We start from the raw sequence: 18,760 nt of genomic DNA, 5'->3' as shown, positions 1-18,760 counted from the left end.
ACGTTCAGACTGAAGTTGATGAGATAGAAGTTGCGTGGGACTACTCAGAGTATGAAAAATTATTGGAAACGTATGGCATTCCACCCGAGTGGAAACCAGAGTTCCCTTCTGTTGGTTCTATAGCCACTTTCCCGCCGCCTGGGAAAATGGCTTTGTATGCCAATTATTTCGTTCATGGGAATTTTCGTCTTCCTGTAACAAACTTTTTGCAGAGATTGGTAACTGCGTATGGGATCCACTTATCCCAACTGCATCCTCGTGCTATGATGCGGATTCGTCACTATGAATTTGTATGCATGGCACGTGACATGGTGCCACACATTGATCGATTTCCAGTGTTTTATCGTCTTACTAACCGTAATGGTTGGTATACATGTCAAGGGTTTTCTGATCGAAGTATCGGATATGAAGTTGAAAAGGTGTCCAAAGACCGGCGGAACAAGTTCTTTTGGATTTCTGAGGACGTGGTACCATTAGACATGGTTCTCCGCCCAGTAAATTCCGCCCTTCCTGACGTTACCACCGCTGCTCACGAGGGTCGTGAATGGTATCGTGTACTTACAATGGGACCGACACCCATGCAGGCTTTGCCTGAAGAAGCTCTAGTGTGGGCGGGCATGAGCCGTTTGTGGCCGACAGAATTTATGGAACCCATTTTCGTGGATCTGAATGAATGTAAGTTACCTTTTTACTGTCTCTTTGCTTTTTGAATGTTTCTATGATTAAACTTCTATCTTTTTCAGGTCGTAGTTCTATGTTTAATGCTCTCTTTGAGGACAGGGGGTGTGTTCGAAAAAGTATTCGCGAGGCGGGAGACCAGCCCATTCTCGCAAGACTGAATCTCAATTCCTTTTTCCGAAGAAGGTTCGAGCTGAACCTGTAACTTCACATGCCACCTTTGAAACAGGTGCGTATGTTCTAAACCCTCCTCCCCTTACTGTCGTTACTTCCGACGGGACGATTGCCATCTTATCATCAAGTGATGATGATGATGGAGATGCTTCTCAGTTTTCCGCTTCGGAAGAAGAAAAGGACTCTGACAAGGGTGCTTCTGAAATTTCCTCTGTCTCGTCTTTGTTAGCAGAATTAGAGAAAAAGAGAGCGTTTGTAGCTTCTCAGACGAGTCACACAAACGTGAAGGCTGCGGATACTGAGGCGGGTCAATCGAAGAAAAAATGGAAAGTACATCGTCCCAAGAAGCCACAGTATAGCCTTGTTGACCGCCTTGACACTGTTGAAGGTACGTGTCAACCTTTAAATACTGTATTCTTTTTTATGAGTGTTTGGCTAAGTATAACTTTGTTATGTAGATCCGTTGATCTTTAGTGAGGATATATCGGATAGGCTATCTACTCCAACTCCTCATACTGAAAAACCATCCTCTCCTTTTTCAAGGGGAGAGGCGGAAATTAAGTTGTCTACTCCGCCGAGTGCCCTCAACGTAGGGGGTCCGTCGACCTTTCCTTCAACTGAAACTATCGTGGAAGATAGGGTGCCAACCCCGCCAGCCGATACTTCAACGGGGGAAGCTGAAACTGATACTCGTTTTGACTATCTTTTTCAGGCTGGGGGTGGTGTTGGTGATCAGCAGGACAATCCTGCTATAAATGAAGAAGATGTTAGGGATGTGGAATCTCCTCCTCCACAATAGCCTTTTCCCCCCCAGCTCACCTTAAACCTTCAGGTTCCCGTTATTACGGGGATACGAGCTTAGGTGACAAACATGAGCTGTTTGTCCCTTCATGGGGCATTACTAATGGTTCTCAGTTTTCCCAACCAAGAACTTGTATGGAGTTTGTTGAACACTACACGCCCCCCGCTGAGATGGCATACCAGCGTGACCTTTCCCGCCATGATCTTCATACGAATGTAGCATATCATCTGGCTAACGCCTTGGCCGGAAGCCAAGAGATTTTAAGTGAATGGCGTATGTTAGGTGGGAAGGTCGGTGAAGCTCGTCGCGCCGCTGAGGCTGCGAAGAAAGAAACTGAGGAATACCGCATTGCTGCTCAAACTGCCAAATGGAAACAAGCTAATGCAGAAAATGCCCTCAAGAGAGAGCAAGATCGTAATGCTAATGCGGCACGCCGGTGGAAAGAAGCTTGTGAAAGGCAAAATGCCATTCTTGAGGCTTCTCGAGCCAAAACTCAAAAGGAAAAAAGATGACTTGGCCCGCGCTCAAGAAGCCAATTCTACTTTGGAAAATCAAGTGGCCTTTCAAGGTGCACGGACCCATGATCTTGAGGCGGAGCTAAAGTTGCAGAAGGAGCGAGTCAAACTTAAAGACCAAAGGGCTGCTGAAATTCAGACTGCTTATGACTCTCTCCTTCAAGCTCATGAGGAAGCGACTGCGGAATCAAAGGAATTCCGAGCGCGGGCAGAACGTTTGGAACAAGACCGTCAATGGTTCCTTACTCGGGTAGTTAACGCTGTAAGTAATACTTTATCCTTTGTTGTTTTACTCACGCTTTTGATATTGGGAACTTATGTTCTTGTCTTAACAGGTCGTCCGCCATATCAAAGGAAGTAAGGAGCTGAATGACAGTTTTGCCAATGTGATACGCGTTATGGGTTTTCATGAAGGGATGAACTATGCTCGAAGTAACCGCACATTCAAAGATCATCCGCTCTATGGCGTAGACGTTAAACAAGATCGTGTTAACCGGGTGAAGGAGCATGACGCTTTAGTCTTCCCTCTACAGGATGTACTTCCGGAATTTGCTTCCGCATATGATGGCGTACAACTTCTGAAGAACTATCTTGGGAAAGAATCTGAAGATGCTTCTTCGGAAGATATGTCTTTGAAGGCGCCGGAAGACCCATCCTCCTCAAACCCTTAGGATAGGTTTAACAGTACTATAACTTGTAAATTTTTTCTTTTCCTTCTTGTAATTTTTTGGATAATTAATGAGGATGGTTTCTTTTGTCTTTTGTGGATATTCTACTTGTCTAATGGAAATATCTTTAGAAAATACTTTTGATATTTTACATCTCTTTTTTGAGTGTTTGAAAGTTTTGGATAACTATGTTGACGTGGCGGAGAGAGAAATTTCTTGAGGGTAACTGACAAGACGTGTATGACGTCGTTGACAGTCTGTTTGCACTATCTTGAATTTCCCGCCTGACGTGTAAGCCATCCGGCGGTCCGCGGTTTCTCTCTCTTCTGTCATTTTATGGATCACATTAATTGCGATGAGTATAAATACAACCCTTGCGCTTTCCATTTAAACTTTATCACTCTCAGATTTCTTCTAAACATTCGAGACTTTTCACTCTCCTCTGAGATTTCTTCCCCTTCTGAGGTTTTCTTAATCTTTTTAGAACCTTCGTGAGCTCATCCTACTATCACCGGTATACATACTGTATTCTCCCGGTTGGTAAGTTGAGTCGTAACTGTCAAATTCTTCTAAGTAAGATGGCATCCGCATATGTATGCGAGGACGAGGGCGTAACCTTGGTAATTCGCCAAACTCCGGTTCCGTCTGTTGGTTGTAACGGATCTGACTTCTTCTTACTGTTGGTGGAGGAGAAGGAGATCTCCTGGGAGATTCCTCATAATTCAAAGTGCGAGCATGAAATCGTTAATCATGTTTTCTGCGCTCATATTCAGCCACCAAACTTTGTTGTTGTACATGAAGCCACTCCTCGGGAGTTAGCTTTCTAGATTTGGAATTACGCTGATGAGACCTCGCCATGTCAGAATTGCCTGAATCATCTTCCAGATCCAGTACTGACTGGTTTCGGCAAGTCTCTTCTGTAATTCGTCTGAGATTACCCAAATTTGAACCTTCCGGTGCCGAGCCACGTCCCATGTCTGTGGGAGTGGGACCGGTTGGTGTTGTAACATTTTCCAGGGTAAAACCCCCAGGTGTTACGTCAATGATTCGTGACCCCGGAGTTGTGACACGTTCAAGAGTACGGCCGCTTGGAGTCATAATACGTGCAAAAACACTAAGACCCGAGGGTGCTTCTGTGTTAGTCACACGTGAATCAGGTGCAAGGGTTCCCGTCGGCCCTTTAGGAAGTTTACTCATATCAAACAAACCAAAAAACCAACGAAAACTATTGCTGTTCTAACACAAAACACGGATGGCGCCAATGAAGAAACACAGATCTGATTCCCGGGTATGGGTCCTGGATCTAGTGAGTCTACAGGGTAGGATACGATAATTACGACCAAGATATGAGTATAACTTCCCAAAGTCCAGTGACCGGAACCTGCAAAACAGACACCGTGAGTCTCGTTACAGGAAGGACAAGAGGTGGGGTCTTCCTGTAACCACCCTCCGGCGTGAGAATCAGTAACGTTCGTAATGAAGAAAGTACTGAAGTATACAGACTAAGTGTAGTCCGATTGTAGGTGAGTGAATGAATACCTCATACCGTTTGATAAGGTATTTATAGCCGAAGGATGTAGGAAGGTGATTGAGCCAGCTGTCCCTTTCTAGAAGATCTTTGATAACCGCCTGGACATGTGTCCTTTTGAGATAGGTTGAGCTATACGTCCCATGTGTATGAGTATAACAACCTGGACACGTGTCGTCCAGTGATAGGATGGATCGCACCCTGGCCATGTGCACGGTTATAACAACCTGGCCAGGTGTCCTTTATTCAATGGTTGATATGTCACGTATTCCCCAAGTAAGAATCGTAATCCTCCTTCTAGAGGGTAGTTGATTGGTGACAGCTGTCCCGTTGGCATTGTTTTTCATTTGTTTAGGCGGACAGATGTCTTGTCCTACGGATGCCTTTTGAGGGTGTCAGGATGCTTCCGCGCTTATTATGAGGCCGTTCTTCCTCTACTGTGATATGCGGGTGATCCCTATGTCCCGCAGGTGGCCTATTAGAGGTTCTGCTGTGACCCGCGGGTGGTACTTAAGGGTATTCGGGTCTTTTTGGTACCCTACCTCTACAGTGGGCAAGAAAGAGATATTGTATTTCCCTTTTTGTCCACCAAGCCAAATATCAATTTCTAGCTATTCTTCGGAGTGCGTAGTTGGTAAAAAAAATGGTGAAGAAACCCGATATCATTAGCAAATATTCAAAAACCATTTGTTCATACAAATATACAACTGTCCATAAGCTTCACATTTCATGGGTTGGCACAAGAGATGGCACTTAATAATCTAATAAACTCATCAACCACTACAGATCCCACACCTTTCACAATCATATTCATTTATTTTCACATTATACAAATAACATAGAAATATTATTTATATTACACAAAATATATATCAAATTCATGTGTCATATGGAAAATTGAATTGCTAATACAAAACAACTTTTGCATGCCTATACCCCACCCCTATTGTCTTTCTCTCCCACATTCATATCTACATCTTGTAACATTTCAAAATCAACCCCCTCTTACATCAACTACATACATATATAGAATATTTATATAAAGGGTCATACAATACACAATCAATCAAGTTTTGAACTACGAGAACCGCAAAACCACATTATGTGGCTCGCATAGTTTCATATTGAATTGGTTATGTATTGAACGTGTCCTTATATAGATATACGTATGATTCAATGAATTATAATCAAAACTTTTTCGTTTATACCAGTAAAAAGAGCTATTTAATTTCATAAGATTTGTTGCAAACAACCTCAAGTGCCTCCATTATCAAACCCGAAAAACTCGTCATAGCTTGAAACACACCTGGCAAACCCGTTTGAATATTATTCAAAGTCATAGCTCTTGTAACCTCGACCGCCTTCGAGTGCCTAACCATTTCCTCCTCAACCCGTCTCTGATACGCCACGAGCTCGGTCTTCTTTTCAGCAAGCGGGTCCCGCGCGTCCAACCCGTGCCCGGTATCTTGCCCGGTTCCCGGGAGTCCGAGCCCGACCATAGAATAAGAATGGTAATATTTCCTCTCAATACTTCTCAAAGAAGTCATTTTCTTCTCGAGCTCTTTCGAAGCCGATTCTGTTCGTTTTTTCACTTTCCTTTCTTCGGCTTGCTTTAACGAAATCGAGTGGACGACGTTTATGAAGCTTTTAATAGCTTCCGATGCCACCGTGTCGGGTACCCGATCGAGGGCTAGCTTCCACTCATCAAAAACTAAGTAAGCATCCGACTGTTGTGATCCGTTAACGTTTAATTCTTCGGTGTTGGTGGGAAGAAGACTCAATTTGAACCACTGATGAAGAGATTTGATGAAATCTCTTTGAAACTTAATAAGGCGGCAGAAACTCGTGTGCCAGGCGGACACGGCCGCTTCAAGGTCACGGGTGGCTTGGCGGTGGAGGTCGGAAGTTGACGCGCCTTTGGTTGACTGGTTGACTAGACCCCGGACTTGTTGAACCACATGGTTTTGGACTTCATGGCATTGGTGCATTGATCTCCACATGTACATAAACCTGCATGTATTGATATCCGTGAATATTCAATATTAACATTGTTCAAGAATCAGTTACTCGGTTAAATAACTTACCCGTGACAGAGTTCAATAAGTTGTGGCACAAGGTCAGAATCGCGTAGGCCAACAATGGCGGTTGAGATGGTTGAAGCAGCTTGAGACGTAACGAGTATTAGTGATTGCAGTTTCTTTATGGATGCTTTTGTTTTGATCAGTTTACTTTCGTCTCCCCCTTTGTATTCTTGGCTTTGTAGTAAAGATAACTTCTTCTCGTGCTCGATTTTAACTCCTTCGTGTGCCTAAACAATTTAGTTAAAGTGGATAGATATGTAAGTTTAACTTGGAGAATTTCTATAAAAAAAATGTTGCAGATTATACGCAAATTCTCTAACACAAGGAAAAATCACGAGATCAACCTTGTTTACCAACCATGTTAAACAAAATAAACATTTCAGTGTTTTCTATCAAATTTAAATTTTGACAATTGCAGAAGACTACAACCAATAAAAGCATGACAAGTCTAAAAAAATGTACTTTTGGCCTATTATATGCGCATATCTTTCCCGCATATGCACCACAAAATGTACTTATGCGACCATTTTGGTGCCAAAAGACTTTTGCGCCAAAAGTAACAGTTTTGTGCCCATTTTGAGCCAAAAACCTACTTTTACTCCCGTTTTTGTGCTAAAATTACTTTAACGCCCATTTTTGTGCCAAAAATACTTTTAGGCACAATTTTTGTGTCAAAACTTTATGTGCCCATTTTGCACCAAAAAATATAAATTATACTTCTGTGCCTATCTTTGGGACAAAAACTTTCTTTTATGCCAATATTTGTGCCAAAAACTATACTCGCAAATTTTTTGTGCCAAAATAAATGCCAATGTGCCCATTTTGTACCAAAAATGTACTTTTACTCTTTTAGGCTGATCTTGTGCAAAAAATGTACATTTACTCTTTTAGGCTCATTTTGTGCCAAAAATGTACATTTGCGCCATTAGACGCAGATCAAACCAATCACATTACGACATGTGTCATAAGAGGGTCATGCAACATGTCTTGTTGATGTGTCTCATAAATATTGGTTTCCCTTAAAACTTAAAATTAAGTTAATTAAGTTAAAAATAAGGGACAATTCCCAAAATGATCCAAAACAAGAGAGAGAAAATAAAAAGGATCCTAATTATGTCCACATTCCCAAACTAACCCATGAAATATGTACTGACCAGCTTTGGGAAAATAAACGACGGGATTTTTAAACCAATCAAAAGGTGAAATGTGTAAAGGATCTGACACACCAGACGAGATTTTAAAAATCTTGTCTGTTCCGACCATATTTTTAACTTAATTCACTTTTTATAAAACAGTCTACCAAGATGGTTTTTTTATGTTTCTTATCTGGTCCGTTCAAATTATTATTTTTCCTAACTCCATCTTCTTCATCTTTATCTTCTTCATCTTCTTCATCTTTAATTCTCCACATTATTTTTCCTAACCACCAACTCCACCCCCATCACCACCACAAACCATCGTCATAATCCCGATAATACCCTTCTTAACCTTCTTCGGCAAAGAAAAACCGTCGGTGGTGGAAGCTTCGTGTAGTTTAAACCGAGATGGGTTTATGGTGGGGTGGGGGTGGGGCTAGTGGAGGTAGTGGTGGTGGCGAGGTTGGGTGAAGGTTGTGGTGGTGGACGGTGGTGGTGGTGGTGGTGGTGAGGGTGGGAGTATAACGGTCATTACGCCGTGAAATTGAACCGGGGTAAAGCTCCGACGAGTTGTTCGGTGGTGGAAGCTTCGTGTAGTTTAAGATCGGTTTATGAATTTGTGGAGAATTAAAGATGAAGATGAAGAAGATGAAGTTATGAAAAAAAAATATGAACTGACCAAATAAGAAACATTAAAAAACCGTCTTGGTAGACTGTTTTATAAAAAGTGAATTAAGTTAAAAATATGGTCGGAACAAACGAGATTTTTAAAAATCTCGTCTGGTGTGTCAGATCCTTTACACATGTCACCTTTTGATTGGTTTAAAAATCATGTCGTTTGTTTTCCTAAAGCGTCTGGTCAGTACATATTTCATAGGTTAGTTTGGGAATGTGGACATAATTAGGATCCTTTTTATTTTCTCTCTGTTGTTTTGGATCATTTTGGGAATTATCCCTAAAAATAAAAACTCTGGCTATTTGATCTAAAATAGGTAGTCAACTAGGCTATTTTATATTCACTTAACAGCATCACAAACCACTTCAAAACATAGGAACAAGATAAAAGAGTATTTCATATTGCTGTAGCCTGCAAATCAAGTAGTCATGTAAAACAAAAAAGTTTTTGTCTTTTAGTATGTTGACAGGCGTACACATGGCCCACTGGCCTTCTATTCCAAATTTGATCACAGACAAAGATTGATCCAGGTTGTCATGCTGGATCAGACCCCTGGTTACTACTTAAAAGGGTAGTTTGGTCATTACACAACAGACTTTATCCTATCTCATTTTCACCTAGACAAAACTGTTCAGGATACTTAACATGACTCCCAAACTGTCATACTAGACGAACTGCCATATATTACTTACCAGGGGCACTTTGGTCCATTAACATATTATATTCATGACACCCTTATTTATATCAGGCATAGCACAGTATGTCATACATGGTCAGCTTACCAGCTAAAACTTTCCATGACCCAGTGTCATACATAGTACAATATTAAGACTAACAAAGGGCATTTTGGTCATTTAACAGCAAAGCATAATCTGGATAATACTTCTTTCAAGATACCTTACTACTAACAAAGGGTATTTTGGTCAGTTCATAGCAGTTATAATCCGGATAATAGTTCTTTCAAGTTTCAAGATGCCTTCTTCTATAACACTATGGATAAAACTGTTCAAATGCAGTGATTTCAGTGAAAAGAAAAAAAAATGGTCAACATATATGAATCCCTATTGACCAGGGTCATTTTAGTCATTCTACATCCCCCATCACCCACCCCACCCCACTAAAGATTATCATCATCAAAAGGCAACTTTTTTCCCACCATTAAACATCTTTTCTCAAGATCTTGTTTAAAAATATTTCACAAAAAGATGCCCTTATAAATAAAGAAAAAAAAACAAAAAACAAAATCAATTTCTTTAAATCATAACTAAATAAGTAAATAATATTTACCTTTACTTCTTGGTACAGCTTCATCTCCCAGGCCAACAACCGGTCCAGAGTCGACCCAAGACTCTTCGACCCGCCCGATTCACCAATTGAACCCGGTTCAAACCGGTACTTAACCGCCAATGGCGGTTTTGATGTCCAGCTGGAACTCAAATTACTCAACATCCCACTCGAATGATACACCGTCTCTGCATAAATTTAATAATAATAGTAATGTTAGGACTTCAAGATCAGTTTTTAAAAGACTTGTTTTTGCAATTCAAAAGGTTATACGTTTGTCTTTTGTTTCGATTTAAACACTAATTATATCTTCCGACAATAATAATAATCTAAAACAAATCTATTAAAACCTAAAATTAATAAAACTTACTTTTCAATTGCTGGAAACTCCGGTCCAGCTGAGCTCGACCGGTTTCCAGCATCTCCGACACTTGTTCGCCCGCATCAGCCGCTTTATCGAAATACTCTTTGATCGACGCAACGATCTCCATTAAATCTCGATGCCGAATCACCATCCGCATATCGTTATTATCGTCCTGCTGACCTGTCTTCCAGCTCGCCGAAGACGACGATCCCACGTTCTCAGACCTCACCGATTTAGTCTCCATTGAATACTTTGATATCGCAGCGGACGGCGTCGGACCCACCGACTCGTTGTGAACCGAGGATCCGAAATTAGATGGACTCTCAATCTCCGATCTGGAATCAATTTCTTCTTCTTGTTGTTGTTCTTCATCGGAAGCTGAACTTGTAGTACTGTAATGATCACGATCCCATTCACTACATTGCACTTCTTCTGGGTCTTCTTCTTCTTCCGATTCCGATTCGATAATATTATTATTATTATTATGATTATTATCAGTTTTGTGATGATGGTATGATTTTGTTGAATAATTAGCTGAATAAACAGAACCCTTATGACTCCTCTGTTGTTGTTCTGAATGGATTGATGACGTGTCGTCTTCGGATTCGAAAGTGGGTTTCCGGCGATTGAAGTATTCAGAGTCCGGCGGCGACGGCGGGTAAAAGTTTTCCCAGTTCCAGACGGAGGAAGCTTGTGACGGCGTTGATGCGTAATTGGGTTGTGTGTTGTAAGTGTATTGATCTGGGTTGTAGCTGTGATTAGCTTTAGGTGGTGAGTAAGAAGCTTCACTTGATTCCGATAGTATATGAGGCAGTTTCATATTTTGTTTTTGTTTCCGGTGCCGGTGATGTTTCCGGTGAGTGTCTCCGGCGAGAATCTGCGGGAGTTTAGCCTTCGCCGGCGAATATTCCGGCGCCGGTGGAGTTGGTGGTTGGTGGGAATGTGTGGAAGGGGGTTTAATTGGGTTTTCGAATTTTGGCTCCGGCGAATATTCCGGCGGCGGCGGTGGTGGTGGGTTTGGGAGGATTAGGGAGGAGGACGGCGGGAGTGTGGTGGGCGACGGAGAGGGGTTCACCGGCGGCGAAGGAGGAGAGGGCGGAGGCGGTGAGAATTAAGGAACGGAGGTAGTCGGAGTGAGCGGCGGCGAGGTGGTGGCGGGCGTAGACGGCGTCTTTCATTAGACGACGGCGTTCTTTGCAGCGGCGGACGGAGTCCTCGTTGCCTAGCTTGGAGGCGGTGCAGCCCATGTGGGAATGGGAATAATAATAAGGGCAGGTGACGGTGGAGCTATGGTATTAGGATGGTTGGATGGATAATTGGAGACTGATTTAGAAAGAGGAAAGTGGTGGCAGAGTGATGAGCGTGTGTGTCCTTGTTAACTAACAAAAACGGGAATTTCTTTATTTTATTTTCTTTTCTTTTTTATGAACAAGTTAGAATAATAAGTGAAAAATCAATAAATTGCTCCAAATCATTTTAAATTTTAATACATACATTTTGATCACCGGTAAGAAATTTATTACTCATGGGTAACTTAAACGGTCCAATTTATTTATTTATTTATTTATTTGTTACTCTGTTCTTAGCCACCTAACAAATTTATTTTAACCCGTAAAGCTATGTATTATTGTTATTTTCATTTTGGTTGGGTGGTAAAACAGTTTAGATGTGAATTTAATGGTTAATAGTTAAATCTTGGTAATGTACATATTCAACATTCATCACATCATTGTCACTCAATTTTTTTTTATTATTTAAATTCATCACTCAACTCATTTTATACTTCATTATTCACTATTATATATATTAAAACCCATGCGGTGATTAACTAATAAAATTTACCGTTAATGAAATAAGCCAATCATTTTGTTACAAATCACTTTTTAAGGTAGTTGTTTTGAAGTTTGATTTTTTAACATTTGGCATATTTTATTTTTTAAAACGGATACATAAATTTTTGTTGATTGATGTGAAGGTAATCCTTACATGGCATGAGCACTAAAATATAAATGCATCTATAATAAAGAGATATATTTATAAGTTTAATATATAACTTAAGGTAACGTGCATAAAAATGACATTTGTTAGTTACATTTGTAACTAATGCCCGACAAGAATTTTGCTTCATGACATGAAGTTAAAATAACTTGTAATACATAAAAAATACTTTCGGATATGGTATGTTCCAATAATTTGAATGTGTATAAACAAATGTATTTATGATCCACCGCCTTTTTATGTTGTCAATGAAGTGGGGTGCTTCACAAATCACACAATAAATGAGGCTATACGATTAAAATCGGTTGAATTATTGTATTATAAGATGACTTGTTTAAACAATAAACTTATTTAGATTATTCTAGACACGCATTTACAAAATAAAAATCGTTATGTCTTTTCGACCCTTAATTATTATTTTTTAACTAATCCGACAACTCGTCCAGTATGGTAACATTATTAACATAGAAGAAGCGTGAAACAAAAAAGCTATCTCCTCCGATCTGAATAAACACTGATCCACTCTCTGGGTATGGGTCCTGGATCCGGTGAGTCCACAGGGTACAATACGATAATTACTACCACGATATGAGAAAGGCTTCCTAAAGTCCAGTGACCGGAACCTGCAAACCAGACACCGTGAGTCTCGTTACAGGAAGGACAAGAGGGGTGTCTTCCTGTAACCACCCTCCGGCGTGAGAATCAGTAACGTTCATAATGAAGAAAGTACTTATGTATAAAGACTAAGTGTAGTCGGAATATATGTGAGTGAATGAATACCTCATACCGTTTGACAAGGTATTTATAGCCGAAGGATGATGGAAGATGATTGAGGCGGCTGTCCTCTTCTAGAAGATCTTTGATAACCGCCTGGACACGTGTCTTCTTGTGATAGGTTGGGCTATACGTCCCATGTGCATGAGTATAACAACCTGGACACGTGTCACCAGCTGATAGGATGGATCGCACCCTCACCATGTGCACGGTTATAACAACCTGGCCAGGTGTCCTTTGTTCATTGGTTAGTATGTCACGCATTCCCCAAGTAAGAATCATGAGCCTTCTTCTAGAATTCATTTGAATGGTGACAGCTGTCCTACTGGCACTATCCTCCAGTTACTTATGCGGACATGTGTCTTGTCTCACGGACGACTTTTGAGATTGTTCGGATGCTTCCGCGCGTATTATGAGGACGTTCCTCTTCTATCTTGATATGCGGGTGATCCGTCTGTCCCGCGGGTGGCTTATAAGAGCATTCTCTGTGACCCGCGGGTGGTACTTAAGGATATTTGGGTCTTTTTGGTACCCTACCTCTACAAGTCCCCCAGTCCAGTGTTTCTTCCATGTGAAGTCTTTATGCGGGTGAAATTCTGGACTTAATGGATGTTGGGGATTTTTGTTATTCGGAAGTTAGGTAGAAAATATCTTTTGTTGGTATAGATAATCATGAAAAAGGACAAGTTGACCACTCGCGGGTGCGTGAACAGGTGATGGAACGTTTTTTACGGTTGTCACTGTATCCGACTGTACAACTTTTTCTCTTTTTCGAATTTCCCGCGTGACGTGACAATCACTGATTGGGTGATGTTTTTTCTCTTTCTGCTGTTCATATCCCATCGCATTAATTGCGATGGGTATAAATAAGGAGAGACTCCTTCTTTTTGAAGTTTTATCGCTCTTTTGCTTTGATTATCTTCTTAATTTTTCCTCTGATAAAGCACTGAACTTTCTTATATTCTTTCTTTAAATCTTTCTATAATGTCGAACATTCAAACTGAGGTTGACGAGATAGAAGTTTCATGGGACCACTCTGAATATGAGAAGTTGCTAGAGGCGTATGGCGTTCCACCGGAGTGGGGCCCGGAATTCCCAGCCCCTGATTCCATAGCCAGTTTTCCACCTCCTGGGAAAATGGCTGTGTACTCTGACTATTTCGTTCATGGGAATTTCCGTTTACCCATAACGAAATTTTATGAGAGGTTTCTAACCGCCTATGGGATTCATTTATCCCAACTTCATCCGCGTGCTATGATGCGAATCCGTCATTATGAATTTATATGTATAGCACGAGACATGGTGCCTCATGTTGATCGATTTCCGGTTTTTTACCGTCTTGCCAACCGGAACGGTTGGTATACGTGTCAGGGATTTTCCGACCGGAGCCTTGGGTATGAGGTTGAAAAGTTATCCACTTATTGGCGTAACAAATTCTTTTGGGTATCTGAGGATGATGTGCCTCTATCGATGGTTCGCCGCCCTGTGAATTCCGCCTTTCCGGAGGTTATCATAGTTGCTCATGAGGGTCAAGAGTGGTATCGCGTTCTTACCATGGAGCCCTCACCCATGCGTGTGTTGCCGGAAGAGGCTTTAGTGTGGGCAGGCATGAGTCGGTTGTGGCCGACGGAATTTATGGAACCCATTTTTGTAGATCTGGATGAGCGTACGTTGTCTTGTGTTTCTATATTTTTTCTTTCTTGAATTTTTTTTTTTTGTGATCCGATTTCTATCTTTTTCAGGTCGCAGCTCTATGTTCAATGCCCTTTTTGAAAACAGGGGCTGTGTCCGCAAGAGTATCCGCGAGGCGGGGGACCAACCTATACTTGACAAAACCAAGTCCCATTTTTTATTTCCGAAGAAGGTCCGAGCTGAACCTATAACTTCGAATGACACCTTCGAAACAGGTGCGTATGTTCTAAACCCTCCACCTATTACTGCCATTACTCCCGACGGGATGATCGCCATTATATCATCAGACGATGATGATGATGATGATGATGATGATGATGATGATGATACTTCTGATTTCTCTGCTTCCGAAGAGGAGGGAGACTCAGAGGAAGATATGCCTGAATTTTCTTCTGTCTCATCTTTATTGACAGAATTGGAGAAAAGGCGATTCTTCTTTGCTTCTTAGGCCAGTTCTGGGGGCGGAAAGACTGTGGATTCTGAGGCGGGACCATCAAAGAAGAAACAGAAAATTCATCGCCCTAAGAAGCCACAATATAATCTTGCTGACCGCCTTGATACTGTTGAAGGTACATATTAACCATTAAACACTGTATCCTTTTTTATGGATGTTTGGCTAAGCATAACTTTTTGTGCAGATCCGTTGATCTTTAGCGAGGATATGTCTGAGAAGTTATCAACACCCACTCCTCATACTGAAAAACCATCATCCCCTTTGACAAGGGGAAAGGCGGAAGATAAACCATCTACTCCGCCTGATGTTGCTGACATGGAGGATCAGCCAACTTTCCCCCAGGTTACTGTAGATGAGGGAATGCCGACTCCTCCGGTTGATACTTCAACGGAAGGAGCTAATGTCCAGTCTGAATCTGATACTCGTTTTGACTATCTTTTACAAGCTGGAGGTGGTACTGACGACAAGCAAGACAATCCTACTGCTGAGGAGGAGCATACTGACGAGCTTCCACGTCAACTTCCTCCTCAACAGTCTTCTTCCACCCCGGCTCGCCTTAAACCCTCGGGTTCCCGTTATTACGGGGATACGGGCTTGGGTGACAAACACGAGTTGTTTGTCCCTCCGTGGGTCATTACCAATGGTTCTCGGTTTTCCCAACCGAGAACTTGTATGGAATTTGTCGAACATTGTGCGCCCCCTGCTGAGATGGCATATCAGCGTGATCTTTCCCGCCACGACCTTCATACAAATGTTGCTTATCATCTGGCTAATGCCTTAGCCGGTAGCCAGGAGGTCTTAAGTGAGTGGTGTACTCTAGGCGCGTCGGGCGGCTGAGATTGCCAGGAAGGAGGCTGAGGAGCATCGCGCTGCTGCCCAAACCGCCAAATGGAAACAGTCTGATGCAGAAATCGCCTTGAAAAACGAGCATGATCGCAATGCTGAGGCTGCCCGTCGATGGAAGGAAGCTTGTGAAAAGCATAATTCCGTTCTTGAAGCTGCTCGAGCTAAGGCTCAAAGGGAAAGAGACGAGTTGAATCGTGTTCAAGAGGCTAATACTTCATTAGAAAATCAAGTAGCCTTCAAGGTGCGCGAATTCACGATCTCGAAGCGGAGCTAAAGCTGCAGAAGGAGCAGGCTGAACTTGAGGATCAAAGTGTTGTTGAAATTCAAACTGCCTATGACTCTCTTCTTCAAGCTCATGAGGAAACCACTACGGAAGCTAAAGAGTTCCGAGCGCGGGCAGAAATCGCGGAGCTGGAACGTTAATGGTTCCTTACTCGGGGAGTTGATGCTGTAAGTAATACTTTTATCTTTTGTTGCTTTACTCATGCTTTTTGATATTTTGCCTTACTAGGTCGTCCGCCATAACAAAGGAAGCAAGGAATTGACTACAGTTTTGCTAATGTGATGGCTGATTCCTCGTCACTCGGGCGTGTTACGGGCTTTCATGAAGGGATGAGGTATGCTCAGAGCAACCGCACATTCAAAGATCATCCTCTTCATGGAGTTGACGTCAAGCAAGCCCGAGTTATGCGGGTAAAAGAACATGATGGCCTAGTGTTTCCGCTTTAGCAGATGCTTCCGGAGTTTGCATCCGCAGATGATGGCCTGCAACTTTTAAAGGCCTATCTTGGGGAAGACTCTGAGGATGATTCTTCGGAAGACACGTCTATGAAGGCTCCGGAAGACCCGTCCGCCTCTAATCCTTATGATAGAATTACCATTTCTGTAACTTGTAAATTTTTCCTTTTTCTTCCTGTAATTTTTTTTTTGAATCATTAATGGGGAATATTTCTTTTGTCTTTTGTGGATATTCTACTCTGTTGATGAAAATATTTTTAGGAAATGTTTTTGATATTTTATATATCTTGAGAAGATTTTTCTGAAATCTTCGACTTTTTGAAATGTTTGAAAGTTTGGATAACTATGATGACGTGGCGGAGAGAGAAACTTATTGAGGACAACTGATAAGACGTTCATGACGCCTTTGATAGCCTGTTCTTATTATCTTGAATTTCCCGCCTGACGTGTCAGCTATCTGGCGATCCGCGGTTTCTCTCTCCTCTGTCACTTTATGGATTGCATTAATTACGATGGGTATAAATATAACCCTTGTGACTTCCACTTAATCTTTATCACTTTCAGATTTCTTTCAAACGTTCGAGATTTTTCAACTTTCTCTTATATTTCATTCCTTTTTCTGCTTCATCTTGCTGTTATTCCGATAGCTAAATAAAAGAAGAGTACCCCTACTATCAACGAGGTTGCCGTTTGTCTTAAGGAAGAAGACTATAACGATGTTGTCAATGTTTATGGATTGACGACGGAGTGGGAACCGGAACTTCCTTCTAGTGGTTCTATCGCTACTAACCCGCCTCCAAAGAAAATGGCTGTATACATAGACCACTTTACCACGGGAAACTTCCGGATTCCGATTACTAAATTTGTTCAATCGGTGTTAACGACTTAGATGGTTCATCTTTCCCAGATCCATCCCTTCGGGATGTTAAGGATTAGACACTTCGAATTCTGTTGCCAGACCCGCAACCTTGAACCATCTGTTGGCATGTTTGCCGTTTTTTACAAGATGACCTTTCGCGATGGGTGGTATAGCTTCGCGACTGTGGAGAAGAGGGTTATAGGCACGGAATGGCTCCGTAGCCTCCATGGCTGGAAACCTAAGTTTTTCTGGATCCGAGAGGACGTTATTCCTTTCGCAATGCATAGGCGGAAGGCAAAAGAGGCTATGCCAGTAGTTGTGGCTTCCGCCCATGAAAATCAGCCATGGTACCAAACGCTGATTTCCACACCGACTCCCATGCGCCCAATCCATGAAGGGTCGATGGTGTGTGCCAAGATGAGCCGTCTGTGGCCGTTTCCAAATCTGGAACCGTATTACGAGGAGACCAACAAGAGTAAGTTTGTTGTTATCTCTGTTTTGTCATTAAGAATTTTCTGATTTGTTTCCTTGCTTTGTGTAGGTGAAGGTTCTGCCTTTAGCACCTTGTTGGATCGCAAGGGAGGAATGATGGTGTGCCGCCCAATCGAAAAAAGGGATGCGTTCTTTCTTGAGCGCACCCGTTCTAATTTCGTATTCCCCACCGCTTTCCGCCCAGAACCTAAAGTGTCCGAGGCGATGTATGCTAAAGGTGAGGCGTATGTTAAAGAATGCATCCAGAAAGGTGAGGGCATTTTGAAACCCAAACCTATGACTGCTCTTACTTCTAGCGGAGTGATTGTACTCTTTTCGTCTAGCGAGGAGTCGTCACTTTGTGAAGAAGGTAATTCAACTGATGTTAATAAAGTTATGGACTCGATTGTAGGTCTCACCCGTCAACGAGCCGCGACCGATCAGGCAACGAGCCATGATGATGTTAACGCTAGTGCGGAAGTTGAGGGTCCGGGACCCGATGATGCTTCTGTCGGGGGTGAACATCCGGCTGTTGACGCGGGCGTTTCCAAGGCGGCGGGTAAGCGCAAGGTGAATCCTGTGAAGATTGCCTTGAAGAAGAAGAAATCCAAGAAAACAACTCCTTCTGCCTTGGAAGCTCATTTGGAACAGCTTGATGCGGAGGATCCTTCGTTAGGTAAGCCAAGTTTCTCTGTAATGTTTTATCTGCTTTTGATTGGAGTGTTCCTGACTCATCATTAATGTTCTCAATGAATCTGGATAACCTATCGGAGGATATTTCCGGCTTGAAAGAGTCATCTGTTCGTCCGCCACCACCACCTTTAAACACTGCTTCTGATCCGGTTATTGTGGCGGACGACTCCCCATTGAAGAATGAGGAGATCGATACGACTGATCATGTCAAGATGTCGCCTCTTCAAAATGTTTACCGTTTCAGGGATCAAGAGGGCAAGAGTACCTTCCCTTATGCTTCCCGAACCTCTCCTACTCCTGAGGAAGAGGACCCCACCCCTCATCAACCT

At 42.2% G+C, this 18,760-nt stretch overlaps 1 pseudogene across 1 annotated transcript; it reads right to left on the bottom strand.

Annotated features, from left to right (window-relative positions):
- Window positions 1–5,534: 5,534 nt before the first annotated feature.
- On the bottom strand, window positions 5,535–11,183 carry LOC143533410 (nitrate regulatory gene2 protein-like; annotated as a pseudogene). Its single transcript, XR_013135352.1, has 4 exons — window positions 9,913–11,183; window positions 9,546–9,730; window positions 6,450–6,673; window positions 5,535–6,375 (listed from the first exon to the last, which is right to left on the bottom strand). The product of XR_013135352.1 is annotated as a nitrate regulatory gene2 protein-like (transcript).
- Between the last annotated feature and the right edge of the window lie 7,577 nt (window positions 11,184–18,760).

Source organism: Bidens hawaiensis, unplaced genomic scaffold (assembly GCF_021521415.1).
Source record: "Bidens hawaiensis isolate Kalapana, Puna unplaced genomic scaffold, B.hawaiensis_p1.1 tig00009686_1, whole genome shotgun sequence".
Taxonomy (NCBI): domain Eukaryota; kingdom Viridiplantae; phylum Streptophyta; class Magnoliopsida; order Asterales; family Asteraceae; genus Bidens; species Bidens hawaiensis.
The sequence above is the reverse complement of the archived record's forward strand: the minus strand, read 5'-3'. Positions and strand labels throughout refer to the sequence as shown.